We start from the raw sequence: 14,354 nt of genomic DNA, 5'->3' as shown, positions 1-14,354 counted from the left end.
TTACAATAGCCAAATAACATGTATTTTGTTTTACTTAAGTTTAATGATAATTTGTTTGTCAAACCATATTTTCAATTTTCCCATTTCTATACTGATCCCCCTCAGTAACTCCTGCAAATCCGCCCCCCCCCCCCGCCCCCCCGAACAAAAAATGCTTGTGTCATCTGCAAATAATACTAATTTTAATATTTTGGAAACATTGACAATATCATTTATATAAATTAGAAACAGTTTTGGACCCAATACTGACCCCTGTGGGACGCCACAAGCATTGTCCAAGCATGATGATGTATATTTCCCCAACTTCACAAACTGTTTTCTGTTACTTAAGTAGCTTCTCACCCAGTGGAACACCACCCCCCTAATCCCATACTGTTCAAGTTTATTGATTAATATGTCATGATTGGTTGTATCAAAAGCCTTTTTAAGGTCTATAAATATTCCAACTGAATGTAATTTGTGGTCTATGGTGTTTGTAATCTCCTCAACTGATTCTATTAATGCAAGTGATGTTGAACTATGTGCTCTGAATCCATATTGACTATCAGTAAGTAATTTATGTTTATTTATGAATTTGTCTAATCTATTATTGAATAACTTTTCTAATAATTTGGAAAATTGTGGAAGCAAAGAAACAGGTCTATAATTTATGAAGTGGTGTCTATCCCCAGTCTTATACGCACAACCTTAGCTATTTTCATTTGATTGGGAAATTTACCGGTTTGAAATGATAAGTTACAGATGTATGTTAATGGTTCTACAATCCATTCAATGACCTGTTTTACCACCACCATATCAATTTCATATAAATCGGTAGATATTTTATATTTACAATTATTCACAGTGTCTATAATTTCTTTTCCATCCACTGCTGTGAGGAACATTGAACAGGGATTTCTTTCTATGAGATTATTATCCCAATCCTCAGGTTGGGAATCTGGAATTTTTTCTGCCAAGCTTGGTCCAATATTTACAAAAAAATTATTAAAACCGTTGACTACCTCATCCTTATTTTCCTTCTTAACATTATTATCAATGAAATACTGAGGGTAACTCTGTTTTTATTACCATTTTTGATAATGCTATTTAATATAGCCCATATTCCTTTAATATTAGTGATTGATCTCTGCTCCCCTCCACAGCATGTCTTTTTCCTGGTTCTCTCCCTCAGCCCCAACCAGTCCCAGCAGAAGACTTCCCCTCCCTGAGCCTGGTTCTGCTGGAGGTTTCTTCCTGTTAAAAGGGAGTTTTTCCTTCCCACTGTTGCCAAGTGCTTGCTCACAGGGGGTCGTTTTGACCGTTGGGGTTTTTCCGTAATTATTGTATGGCCTTGCCTTACAATATAAGGCGCCTTGGGGCAACTTTTTGTTGTGATTTGGTGCTATATAAATAAAATTGATTGATTGAAATTGATTGAATATTGTTTTTGTTATTATATAATATGTTACTATAATATTCCTTCCTACATACCCGTATAATATTAGTTAATCTATTTTTGTATTTCTTATATCTATTTTCTGCCTCTTTAGTCTTTAGTTTTATGAATTCTCTATACAGTGTATTTTTCTTATTACATGCATTTCGTAACCCTTTCATCATCCATGGTCGATCTTGGATTTTTTGTTTTCTGTAGTCTTGTTTAATTGGACAATTTTTATCATATAATGACGTAAATATTTGTAAAAAAGTTTCATATGCACTATCAACATCACTTTCACTGTATACCTTTTCCCAGTTTTGCTCCTGTAAATCCTTCTTTAGTGTGTTCATGTTTTCCTCTGTCCACACTCGCCTGTATTTTATTTTCTCCTCTGGCTGATTCCGCCGATGGTTTCTATTATAAATGATGAAATCTGGTAGATGATCACTAATGTCATTGATTAATAATCCACTCACAGTGTTATTCTCAATATCATTGCTGAATATATTATCAATTAAGGTAGCACTATGGGATGTAATTCTGCTTGGCCTGGTGATTTTTGGATATAAACTCATACTGTACATTATACTGATAAATTCATCTGTTATTTTATGCTTATTTGGATTGAGCAGATCAATATTTAAGTCACCACAAATGAACACAGTTTTTTGATTAGTTTTTGAGAATGTTTTTTCCATACAGTCAGTGAATGTTTCAATACTAGATCCTGGTGCTCTATATATACAGCTAATACATTTTTGCTTTTTTCTTCACATATTTCAATAGTTATACATTCTAATAAGTTATCAATCACAGTTGTCATATTGTCTACTATTTTATAATCCATGTTCTTATCCACATACACAGCTACTCCTCCTCCACTCTTATTTTTTCTGTTTACACAGTTAAATTCATATCCATCCAGTTCAAAATCCATTCCTTTATCTTCATTGATCCATGTTTCTGATATAGCAATTATGTTAAATATTTTTTTAAACTGACTTAAATATTCTTTAATGTTGTTAAAGTTTGCATATAGACTTCTGCTGTTGAAATGGATTATTGATAATTTATTATCCATTTTAATGATCCGATTAAACTGTTCATCTGTATAATAGTAACAACTGTCATTGATATTTGAGAAAAAATTATTGTCCGGGTCTATATCGTGCTCCAAGTCCAGTACATTGTGGTCTGTGTATTTAAATGTTCTCAGTTCTACTTTTCCATGATCAGCAATCCTTTGAGTTATATCCTTCTTGTCTCCAGATGTAGATGATGTAGTAGATGAATAGGTTCCTCTGGTCTGTGTCATGGTGTTGTGATGTGTTTGTGTCCTCATACCTTATTGGTCGTATTTGTCCAGTTCCTCGATGTTCCTGATTACCATAACCTTCGCTTGTTCTGGTGTTCCATTCAATTTGATAAATGTTTTGCAGTTGGATGTCCATGTCTGTTGAATTTTTCCCTGCTTTTTTAAGAGACGAGCTTTCCTGGCGATGTCTGCGTTTCTTTTGGTCAGATGTTCATTGATGAATACGTTTGTTCCTTTGAGTTTCCGTCCCTGTTTTAACAATGCCATTTTATGTTTTCTGTTGACAAACCTCATTATAACTGCTCGCTTGTCTCCATCCTCTCTCCTGGGCAGGGGGTGGCACGCTTCAATCTTATTACAGTCCATTTGAATACCTTTAGATTGCAGGAAGTCAGCCACCTGTTGTTCCACTGAGCTGGCCTCCTGCTCACTGGCCTCCCCTCCGCTGTCTTCTGACACCGCCTGTGTGTAGGATCGAGGTTTAATATGAATTCCTGTAATAATAACGTCGTTCATCCTTGTGTACTGTTCCAACTCCGCAACACGGTTCTCCAGGTACACCAGATGCCAGTCTTTCTCTGCATTCTGGATCCGGAGAGCCTTCACTTCTTCCACCAGCTCCATAATGGATTTCTGCTGCATTTTAACAACAGAGATTTCCTCAGACAAAAAGTCCAGGGACTTCTTGATATCGTCTCCCTCCTCTGCCATCAGTGCCTTCTTCAGACCCATGGTCAGATAACTCCGCGCTGGCGCCTCGGGCCTCGGTAAAGCCGCGCGACATGCTGAAATTAGGAAGGTTGTGCGAGCTGAAATTGTTAAGGCTAAATTTCAGTACAAGAGTAAAATTGAGGCCAAATTTAGTGAATCTGATCTCAGATCTGTGTGGGATGGTATGAAATTAATGACAGGCCTGCATAAAGGCAATAACACTGTGTTTTTAAATGGTTTTAACTCTGATATGATGTTATCTAATGAACTAAATAGCTTTTATATGACATTTTCTAACAATGATTTTAGTGTGGAAACCAGTCATATGAGGGGAAATTTGGTCAGTGATTCCCCTGGTTTTGATATTGACATGCCTATGGTCAAATCATTATTTAAACAAACTAAGGTTAGTAAAAGTCCTGGCCCTGACAACATCAGTGGCCAAGTCCTCAAGTCCTGTGCTGGTCAGCTAAGTGAGATCTTCAGAGTGATCTTTACTCAGTCACTCCAGACACAAACGGTGCCTGTAGCTAAGTGTAAGAACCCTAAGGTCCTAAATGACTTTTGACCGGTAGCTCTGACCTCTTTGGTGATGAAAACCTTTGAGAGGTTGGTTAAGCAGGAGTTAGTGAAGCAGGTGGAGGAACAGTTTGATCAGCTCCAGTTTGCTTACAGGGCTGGCAGAGGTGTTGAAGATGCAATACTTACATTGTTAAATTTCCTTTATAAACATCTGGAATCCTCAAAAACTCATACGAGGCTCCTTTTTATTGACTTCTCTTCAGAGTTCAATACTATTCAGTCCTATCCGCTGGCTGATAAACTTCAGGCTCTTTTTAACTTGGAGCGTAACGTAATTGGTTCGATATTGGATTTTGTTTCCAACAGGTCGCAGTCTGATCGGGTTAATGGCGTTTTATCCTCAAAAGGTTTTTCTTCCGTAGGTTCTCCACAGGGCTGTGTTCTGTCACCATTGCTTTTTATCGTATATACTAATGATTGTAGGAGTAAATGTTCGGAAAGTGTCGTGACACGGACCCACAACAGGGGGCGTAAATGAACGGACAATGATAGAGTCAAAAATGAACACTTTTACTGTTGTGAATGAGCACAACCACAATACAACAGATTACAAAATGTAAGACAATAGTCAATCATAAAGGTGACGTGTGGGCAGGCTCGAGGATAGAAGACGTCTGTCCTGAGAAGAACCGGAACCACACGATTTCCTCCGCCACTGAACCTGGAGAATACTGGAGCCGCCAAGTCCCGAGTCCCCAGGTGGCCACCGTCTCCGAGCGTCGGATCTGGTACTGCTGGCGAGGAGCAGAAACAATCAAAGGTGGGTGTGTGCACACCCAGTAATAACAAATGGTGGGAATTCCACCTCCACCTCTCATCCACACGTGCAGCTCCTGTCACAAAGCACTTATCTGGAACTGTTGCAGCTTCCTGCGGCTTGTTGGTTGGGGCCAATCTCTCACCGCCGCAACCTTGGACGGATCAGGGGCGACGGAGTTGGAGGAGATGATAAACCCCAGGAAGGACAAAGAGGTGCGGTGGAACTCGCACTTCTTGCCCTTCACAAATAGCCGGTTCTCCAACAACCGCTGCAGGACCTGACGTACATGCTGAACATGAGTCTCAGGGTCCGGAGAAAAGATGAGTATATCGTCCAGATATACGAAGACGAATCGGTGCAGGAAGTCCTGCAAGACGTCATTTACCAAAGCTTTGAATGTCGCGGGGGCGTTAGTGAGGCCGAACGGCATGACCAGGTACTCGAAGTGACCTAACGGGGTGTTAAATGCCGTCTTCCACTCGTCTCCCTTCCGGACCCGAACCAGGTGATACGCATTCCTAAGATCCAACTTTGTAAATATTTTGTCTCCATGCAGGGGGGTGAACACGGAATCTAACAACGGCAACGGGTATTGGTTGCGAACCGTAATCTCATTCAGCCCCCTGTAATCAATGCATGGACGGAGTCCACCATCTTTCTTGCCCACAAAAAAGAAACCTGCACCCATCGGGGAGGTGGAATTCCGGATCAGCCCAGCAGCTAATGAGTCCCGGATGTAGGTCTCCATTGATTCACGCTCAGGTCGTGAGAGGTTGTACAGCCTGCTGGACGGAAACTCCACGCCTGAAATCAAATCAATGGCACAATCGTACGGACGGTGTGGGGGAAGGGTGAGTGCCAGATCCTTGCTGAAGACGTCAGCAAGATCGTGGTACTCAACCGGCACCGCTGTCAGATTGGGAGGGACTTTGACCTCCTCCTTAGCATGTAAATCGGGAGGAACCGAGGATCCTAAACACACCCGATGGCAAGTTTCGCACCACTGAACCACCACGCCAGACGGCCAATCAATCCGGGGATTGTGCTTCAACAACCACGGGAAGCCCAAAATCATGCGGGAGGTAGAAGGAGTCACAAAAAACTCGATCTCCTCCCGATGATTTCCAGACACCACCAGAGTTACTGGTTGTGTCTTGTGCGTGATTAAAGGGAGAAGGGTGCCATCTAGTGCCCGCACCTGCAATGGCGAAGGGAGCGCCAAAAGATGGAGCCCTACCTCCCTAGCCCATCTGCTGTCTAGCAGATTCCCTTCCGACCCCGTGTCCACCAGTGCTGGGGCTTGAAGGGTTAAATCCCCGCTCAGGATTGTAACTGGGAGTCGTGTGGCAATACGTGTGTGTCCCACGTGAACTTTATGACCCCCCCTTAGCTCAGTCTCTAAGGGCGAGTGTTGTCGTTTTGGCCGTTTGGGGCAGTTTTTCTGTATGTGCTCTTTTGAGCTGCAGAGAAAACACTCCCCGCGGACCAGCCTCCTCATTCTGTCATCTGTTCCATTTTGGCCCTGTGCGTTTCCCTAGCAACGTCAGCAGGGGGAGCTGTTGCCACACGGAGCGCTGCGGCTGTGGAGCGTGGGGAGGGCGGAACCCTTTCGGAACCGGAAGGGAGAGGGACGGCGTGCACCCGGCCACGTCCTTTGTCTCGCTCCCGACGGTGTTCCTCCAACCGATTGTCTAACCATATAACGAGATTGATAAGCCCATCTAAATCTCGCGGTTAGTCCTTAGCCACCAGGTGCTCCTTCAGGACCGACAACAGTCTGTTTATGAAGGCGGCGCGGAGCGCAGCGTCATTCCAGCCGGACCTCGCAGCCGCGATGCGGAAGTCGACTGCATAAGCGGCTGCGCTCCGGCGCCCCTGTCTCATTGACAGCAGCACAGTTGAAGCTGTTTCTCCTCTATTAGGGTGATCAAAAACCGTTTTGAACTCCCTCACAAACCCAGCATACGTGTGAAGGGTCCGTGAATTTTGCTCCCAAAGCGCCGTCGCCCAGGCGCGTGCCTCACCTCGGAGCAAGTTAATGACATAAGCCACCTTACTGGCGTCAGACGCGTACATTACGGGACGTTGTGCAAAGACGAGCGAACACTACATAAGAAAGTCCGCGCACGTCTCCACACAACCCCCGTACGGCTCTGGGGGGCTTATGTATGCTTCAGGGGATGGTGGGGGGGGTCGTTGACCGACCAGTGGAACGTCTGTATTCTGCACTGGGTCGGCAGGAGGAGGAGCTGCAGCAGCGCCCTGAGCACGCGCTTCCACCTGTGCGGTGAGAGCCTCCATCCTGCGATTAAGGATGACGTTTTGCTCGGTCATCTGATCCAACCGAGCAGTAAAGGCGGTGAGGATTTGCTGCAACTCACCAAACACGCCTTCTGCAGACGCCCGTGCACCCTGCTCTTCCACTGGCTGTTCAACAGCTGGGTGACGGATCCATGACGCTGGCCGAGATATCCTGTTGGGAAAGTGTCATGACATGGACCCACAACAGGGGGCGTAAATGAACGGACAATGATAGAGTCAAAAATGAACACTTTTACTGTTGTGAATGAGCACAACCACAGTACAACAGATTACAGAATGTAAGACAATAGTCAATCACAAAGGTGACGTGTGGGCAGGCTCGAGGATAGAAGACGTCTGTCCTGAGAAGAACCGGAACCACACGATTTCCTCCGCCACTGAACCTGGAGAATACTGAAGCCGCCAAGTCCCGAGTCCCCAGGTGGCCACCGTCTCCAAGCGTCGGATCTGGTACTGCTGGCGAGGAGCAGAAACAATCAAAGGTGGGTGTGTGCACACCCAGTAATAACAAATGGTGGGAATTCCACCTCCACCTCTCATCCACACGTGCAGCTCCTGTCACAAAGCACTTATCTGGCGGGGTGTGAAGCGAAGCTGTCGCCGGTCACGCCAATCTCCAGACAATGCACTCCACAGGAAAAACAGCTGCAAAAATGAGTTCAGACTAAACACAGTTAATTACACGGCTGAGAATATTACCTCTACTGGTAGATGATATCTCGGCAACGAGGTGGAGATGAAGTCCGGTTTTTATGGAGGAGAATGATGAAGTGTAGATGGGTGACAGCTGTCATGAGATGATGAGTAACAGCTGTCACCCCCGGCTGTGTCCGTGGCGGCAGCGCCCTCTCGAGCCTGAAGCCCGCACTCCAGGCAGGGCACCATCTGGTGGTGGTGGGCCAGCAGTACCTCCTCTTCTGGCGTCCCACACAACAGTAAATATGCGAATAGGCACTGTGTGAAATTTGCAGACGACACTGTCATATTTAGCCTTCTGAATAATGATGAGGATGGGCGTGGCCCTGTAGTCGATGATTTTATTGCTTGGTGTGAGAACTTTTATCTGTCCGTCAATGTTTCTAAGACAAAGGACATGGTAATTGATTTCCGTAGATCAAAGCAAAATGTCTCACAAACTGTTATTCAGAACAGTAATGTTGAGATCCTGGACAAGTACAAATATTAGGAACCATCATTGACAGCAAATTATCCTTTGAGGGCAACACAGATGCTGTCTGCAAAAAGGCTCAACAGAGAAGTTGAAATCATCCATGGTATCATGAAATTATTAAGGTAATAAAGCTGGTAAATGTGGCATCTAAAGTGGTCGGGGTACCGCTACTACAACTACAACTACAACAACATATTTATGATAAACGGGTCAGAGGAAAGATGAACCAAATTTTGAATTGCCCTGAGCACTCACTCTTTGGGGAGTTTAATTTGCTCCCCTCTGGCTGCCGTTTTAGGCTTCTTAGCTGAGGACTAGTCGCGCCAGGGATTCTTTTATTCCTGTGGCTATTAGAAACTTGAATGTATTGAACTGACTTTTTAAGTTTTTTTTTAACAGGTCTTTTAAATGTTGTACTATTTTTTTTTCTGTCCATGTTTATGATGACAGTTTTTAGTTGTGTATTGTTCATTGGCAGTTTGAACATAATAGTTTTGAGTTTGTAGCGTCAACAGCAGATGCTACTATTATTGTGAACACCCCCTTTTCTACTTTTTTTTTTAATAATAGCCCAATTTCATAGCCTTAAGAGTGTGCATATCATGAATGCTTGGTCTTGTTGGATTTGGGAGAATCTACTGAATCAACTGGTACCTTGTTTCCCATGTAACAATAAGAAATATACTCAAAACCTGGATTAATCTTTTTAGTCACATAGCACTACTATTATTCTGAACACTACTGTAGGTCAGATGTTGCAACAGTTGTATGATGTGTAAGAACCCATTCAGCCGTGCACGATGTGACACGGCTCTGAGATGCACAGACACGCCCACCTGACTGGCCTGTTTTCTCTTTTCTTCTTTTTTCTAGAAAACAAATAATAAGGATATATAAAAATATAAACAGTCAGTTGAGTGAGTCTGTGAGTCTCAGAGGCGTGCGGCATCTCGCACTCCTCTGAGATGCACTGGACAGGAATGCTGTCAGAGGATATCAAATGTAGCGAGTATGCAGCATGAATTGCACAACTGTTCAAATGTCAATTCATACAGCATTTGTGCAATTTGGGCTACAGGTCGACTTGCGCGACTGACATTCAACTCTCCATTTCTATGGCAGTATGAATGTAGTATGACTGACTCCACCTCCGTTCATATGTTGTCCAGCACGACTGACAAACGAATGTGCCGACTGCTGTAGGAAGGCTGTACGAGGCGTTCAAGTGCAGTTCAAATGTAGCACAACTTGCACAAATGTCGTTTGAATGTCAATTCTTACGGCATTCGTGCAATTGGTATTCTAGTGTGATGGAGGTATGAATGGTGCCCCAACCCATTCTAAACAACATATCAAAAGTCCTGATGAATCCTCCTGGCGCTCACTTAGAAGTTCAAGATGGCCTCCACAGGTGATTTTCAACCTTTATTTTGTATAGTGTTATTTAGCATGAAAATAGCAACATTTCAACACTTTTGAGCTACCTCTAAAAATTTATTTATACAAATAAAATTTTACACAGCATACTTTCTCAATTGGAACAGCCGGTCTGCTCTGTGTCAGCCTGATCCCGCCAGATCTCAGAAGCTAAGCAGTGCAGGATCTGGTTAGTACTTGGATGGGAGACCTCTTTGGAACACCAGCAGCTGTGTGTGTTTCTCCGGGTAAAACTGGAGTTGCGTCAGGAAGGGCATCCGGCGTAAACCTTGTGCCAAATACCAGTGCAGATCTGGCTGTATTTGTTGTGGTGACCCCGAACAAAAACGGGAGCAGCCGAATGGACAACAACAACATACTTTCTCAGTTGGAACCTATTCAGGGAGTCAGAGTATTAAATTGCAAAACTTTGCAAAATAAGGACCACCATAAAATAGAGATAGATAGATAGATAGATAGATAGATAGATAGATAGATAGATAGATAGATAGATAGATAGATAGATAGATAGATAGATAGATAGATAGATAGATAGATAGATAGATAGATAGATAGATAGATAGATAGATAGATAGATAGATAGATAGATAGATAGATAGATAGATAGATAGATTGATTGATTGATTCTTACATTTGGTTTGACTTCTGTTTCATTGCAAACAGTATAAATCCAAGATATTTCATATTTTGTGTGGTCAGCTTCATTTCATTTGTTAATATACACCCATTCCTATGTTTCAGGCCTGCAACACATTACAAAAACGTTTGGACGCTAAAGCATTTTCCATCTTGTTATGTTGCCATTCCTTCTCACGACACTTTAAACACATTTTGGCATTGAGGATACCAAGTCATTAACCGTTGTACATGTTATTTTGTCTCATTCCTCTTGCCAACATTTGTGCAACAGTACATGGTCACCATTGTTGCATTTTTCGATTCAAAATTGTCCACAAATTCTGTGCGGGAAACTGAAGGACTGAAGGCAGACGAGTCCAACACCGTACCCTCTGCTTCGACAGCCATGCTTTTCAAATGTGTGCAGAATGGGGATTTACATTGTCTTGATGAATATCCCTGTAAAGGTGTTGTCTTGAAGGTAGCATATGTTGCTCTAAAATTCCAACATACATTTCTGCATTAATGCTGCCATCACTGAAGTGTAAATAACCATTGCCAAGGGCACAAACAAAATATCATACATTGACAGACCCAGACTTTAACTGTCTGGATTGTCCTTTCCGTCTTTGGTCTGGAGCACACGGTTTTATTTCTCCCCAAAACAATCTTGAATACTGATTCTCTGACGTATACAGTTGTATGCAAACGTTTGGTCACCCCTGATGATTTCCATGATTTTCCTTGATAAATCATTGATTGTTTGGATCAGCAATTTCAGTTAAATATATCATATAGCAGACAAACACAGTGATATTTGAGAAGTGAAATGAAGTTTATAGGATTTACAGAAAATGTGCAATAATTCTTTAAACAAAATTAGGCAGGTGCATAAATTTCAGCACCCCAACAGAAAAAAATACATCAATATTTATTAGAGCCTCCTTTTGCAGAAATAACAGCCTCTAAATGCTTCCTATAGCTTCCAATGAGAGTCTGGATTCTGGTTGAAGGTATTTTGGACAATTCTTCTTTATAAAACATGTCCAGTTCAGTCAGGTTTGTGGGTTTCCGTGCATGGACAGCCCGTTTAAAATCACTCCACAGATTTTCAATAATATTCAGGTCTGGGGACTGAGATGGCCATTCGTGAACATTGTACTTGTTCCTCTGTATGAATGCCTGAGTAGATTTTGAGCAGGGTTTAGGGTCGTTGTCCTGTTGAAAGATCCAGCTCCAGCACAACTTCAACTTTGTCACTGATTCATGAACATTATTCTCAAGAATCTGCTGATATTGACTGGAATCCATGTGACTCTCAACATTAACAAGATTCCCAGTACCTGCACTGGCCACACAGCCCCACAGCATGATTGAACCACCTAAAAGTTTACTGCAGGTAGCAAGTGTTTTTCTTGGAATGCTGTGTTCTTTTTCAGCCAGGCATACCGCCGCTTGTTATGTCCAAATAACTCAATTTTAATTTCATCAGTCCACAGCACCTTATTGCAAAATGAAGCTGGCTTGTCCAAATGTGCTCTAGTGTACCTCAAGCAACTCTGTTTGTGACGTGTACACAGAAAAGGCTTCCTCTGCATTACAGCATCATACAGCATCACTTTGTGCAAAGCGGGCTGTATAGTTGAACAATGCACAGAGACACTATCTGCAGCAAGATCATGTTGTAGGTCTGTGGGTTGACTATGACTCTTCTCATCATCCTTCGCTTCAGCTTATCTGAGATCTTTCTTGGCCTGCCACTTCAGGTCTTAACTAGTACTGTGTCTGTGGTCTTCCATTTCCTCACTATGTTCCTCACAGTGGAAACTGACAGCTGAAATCTCTGAGATAACTTTTTGTATCCTTCCCCTAAACCATGATTGTTGATCTTTGTTTTCAGGTCATTTGAGAGTTGTTTAGAGGAGATGCAAAGAGGGGAAACATTTGCACCTTTGCCCCCCTTAAATACCCTTTCTCATGATTGGATTCACCTGTGTAAGGAGGTCAAGGATCAATGAGCTTACCAAACCAATTTTGTGTTCCAGTAATCAGTGCCAAATGTATTCAAATCAATAAAATGACAAGGGTGCCCAAATTTATGCACCTGCCTAATTTTGTTTAAATAATTATTGTGCACTTTCTGTAAATACTAGAAACTTCATTTCACTTCTGAAATACCAGTGTGTTCATCTGCTATATGATATATTTAACTGAGGTTTCTGATCCAGACAACCAATGATTTATAAAGGAAAATCATGAAAATTATCAGGGGTGCCCAAACTTTTGCATACAACTGTATTGTAGTGCAAGGCAAAGGTTTCCCAAAATGATCCTTTGTCCATAAGTTTGTACGAGTGAAGCGGTGCAAAGCTTGCTAATGGTACACTGTGGCCCAAAGAGGAAGTGCCAAATTCTTAATCCACAGTGAAACAGGAAATGTCAAATGTCAAACAGCAAAATGTTAAAAGCAGCATTTCTCCTTCAATTCGGGTTGTCTTATATACACACGTGTTTAAGCTAACAGAAAGCAGCTGGTTGATGTTCTGTTGGCTTATTAGTGTAGCAGATGACTGAAACAATCCTTCAAATAGTGATACAAGCATCAAATTCAACACAAATACACCTTAGACATTACACTTTAAAAAGAAAACGGCTAGCCACTTGAATTTTCAATAGGCAGCCAGGTAGGGGTCAAGTGAAGAATTACACAAGGGTCAAAATTTTAAAATGCTGTAATCAAATTGATAACTACATCGTGATACTTGACTGATTATAAAGATTCCAAAAAGGTATAGTTCAGGCTATCTATGAGTGAATGTTATGGAGTTTTTGGGGTAAAAATGGCAAGAATGATGACAAAGGTGAATTTCAGTTTGTACAGGTGTCAAAAGGTAAAGAGTTGCTCTAATTTTGGTTAAAAGTGATGCAAATTATTGGCTGAGTTAATAGGATTAATATATGGAATAGTTTTGACAGTGCTGAATGCTTGGTCTCCAAAGTAAAGGTCAAACAAGGTCAATGTGCATTGGATTTTATGATATGTGACATATGTTACCCTGTAACATGAACTAAGAATGACACATGAATGAATGAATGAATGAATGAATGAGCTTTATTGTCATTGTATAAAAAAAACACAGTGAAATGTCGTTCTGCAACACCCCTGTGCAGCAGCTCCCTCACAGATAAATTACAATATACAATAGACTATCACATATAAAATATATAGTCTGTTAAAAACTCAGTATAAATAAGATAATGAATATTAAATACATATTTTAAAGAATAAAACAGTGGAAGGGATATCTGGTGCAATAAAAAAACAGTGCAGTGTGATCCCCAGTGCGATACAAGTAGTCAATATTCTTCTAAAAGTCTTTTCACAGCCATTGGGAAAAAGCTGTCCTTCACTCTGTTTGTGTGGGCTCGGATAACCCGGAGCCCGCCAGACAGGAGGATGGAGAAGAGGGAGTGTCCCGAATGGTAGGGATCATTCGTGATCTTTGTGGCCCGTCCGAGAAGGCATTTTGAGTAAATCTCAGCCAGGGATGGGAGCGGGGTTTTTAAAACCCAATTAACTCAACCAACAATTTGCATAATGTTTTTACCAAAATTGGACCAACTTTAATTTTTGACTCCTATCCAAATTGAAACTGACCTTTCTCACCATTCTTGCTGCGTTTACCTCATAACTCCATAACATTCAGTCACAGATTGTCCAAATTATACCTTTTTGGAATCTTTATGATCAGGCAAATAATCTGGTGTAGTTTCTATATGATTGGAGCATCTTTTAATTTTTACCCCTGTGTAATTCTTCAACTGACCCCTACCTGGCTGCCAACTGAAAATTCAAGTGGCCAATGAGTTTTTTCAAATAGTTCATGTCTATGGATTATTTCTGCCGAATTTGATGCTTGTATCACCATTTGCAGGATTCCACTCTAAATATTCTCTTATCTGCAGCACTATATATGAGATGTAAGATGCTGCTCCTCCGTGTTTCTCAGTTGCCCTC

The 14,354-nt window shown here is 41.9% G+C and overlaps 1 protein-coding gene across 1 annotated transcript in view; it reads left to right on the top strand.

The window, feature by feature from the left end:
* Nucleotides 1-14,354, top strand: part of tenm2 (teneurin transmembrane protein 2) — an 899,715-nt gene that overhangs the window by 880,590 nt on the left and 4,771 nt on the right.

The sequence above is a fragment of the Thalassophryne amazonica genome, chromosome 11 (genome assembly GCF_902500255.1).
Source record: "Thalassophryne amazonica chromosome 11, fThaAma1.1, whole genome shotgun sequence".
Lineage (NCBI taxonomy): Eukaryota > Metazoa > Chordata > Actinopteri > Batrachoidiformes > Batrachoididae > Thalassophryne > Thalassophryne amazonica.
Note: the sequence above shows the minus strand (reverse complement) of the source record. Positions and strands in the feature narration are given on the sequence as shown.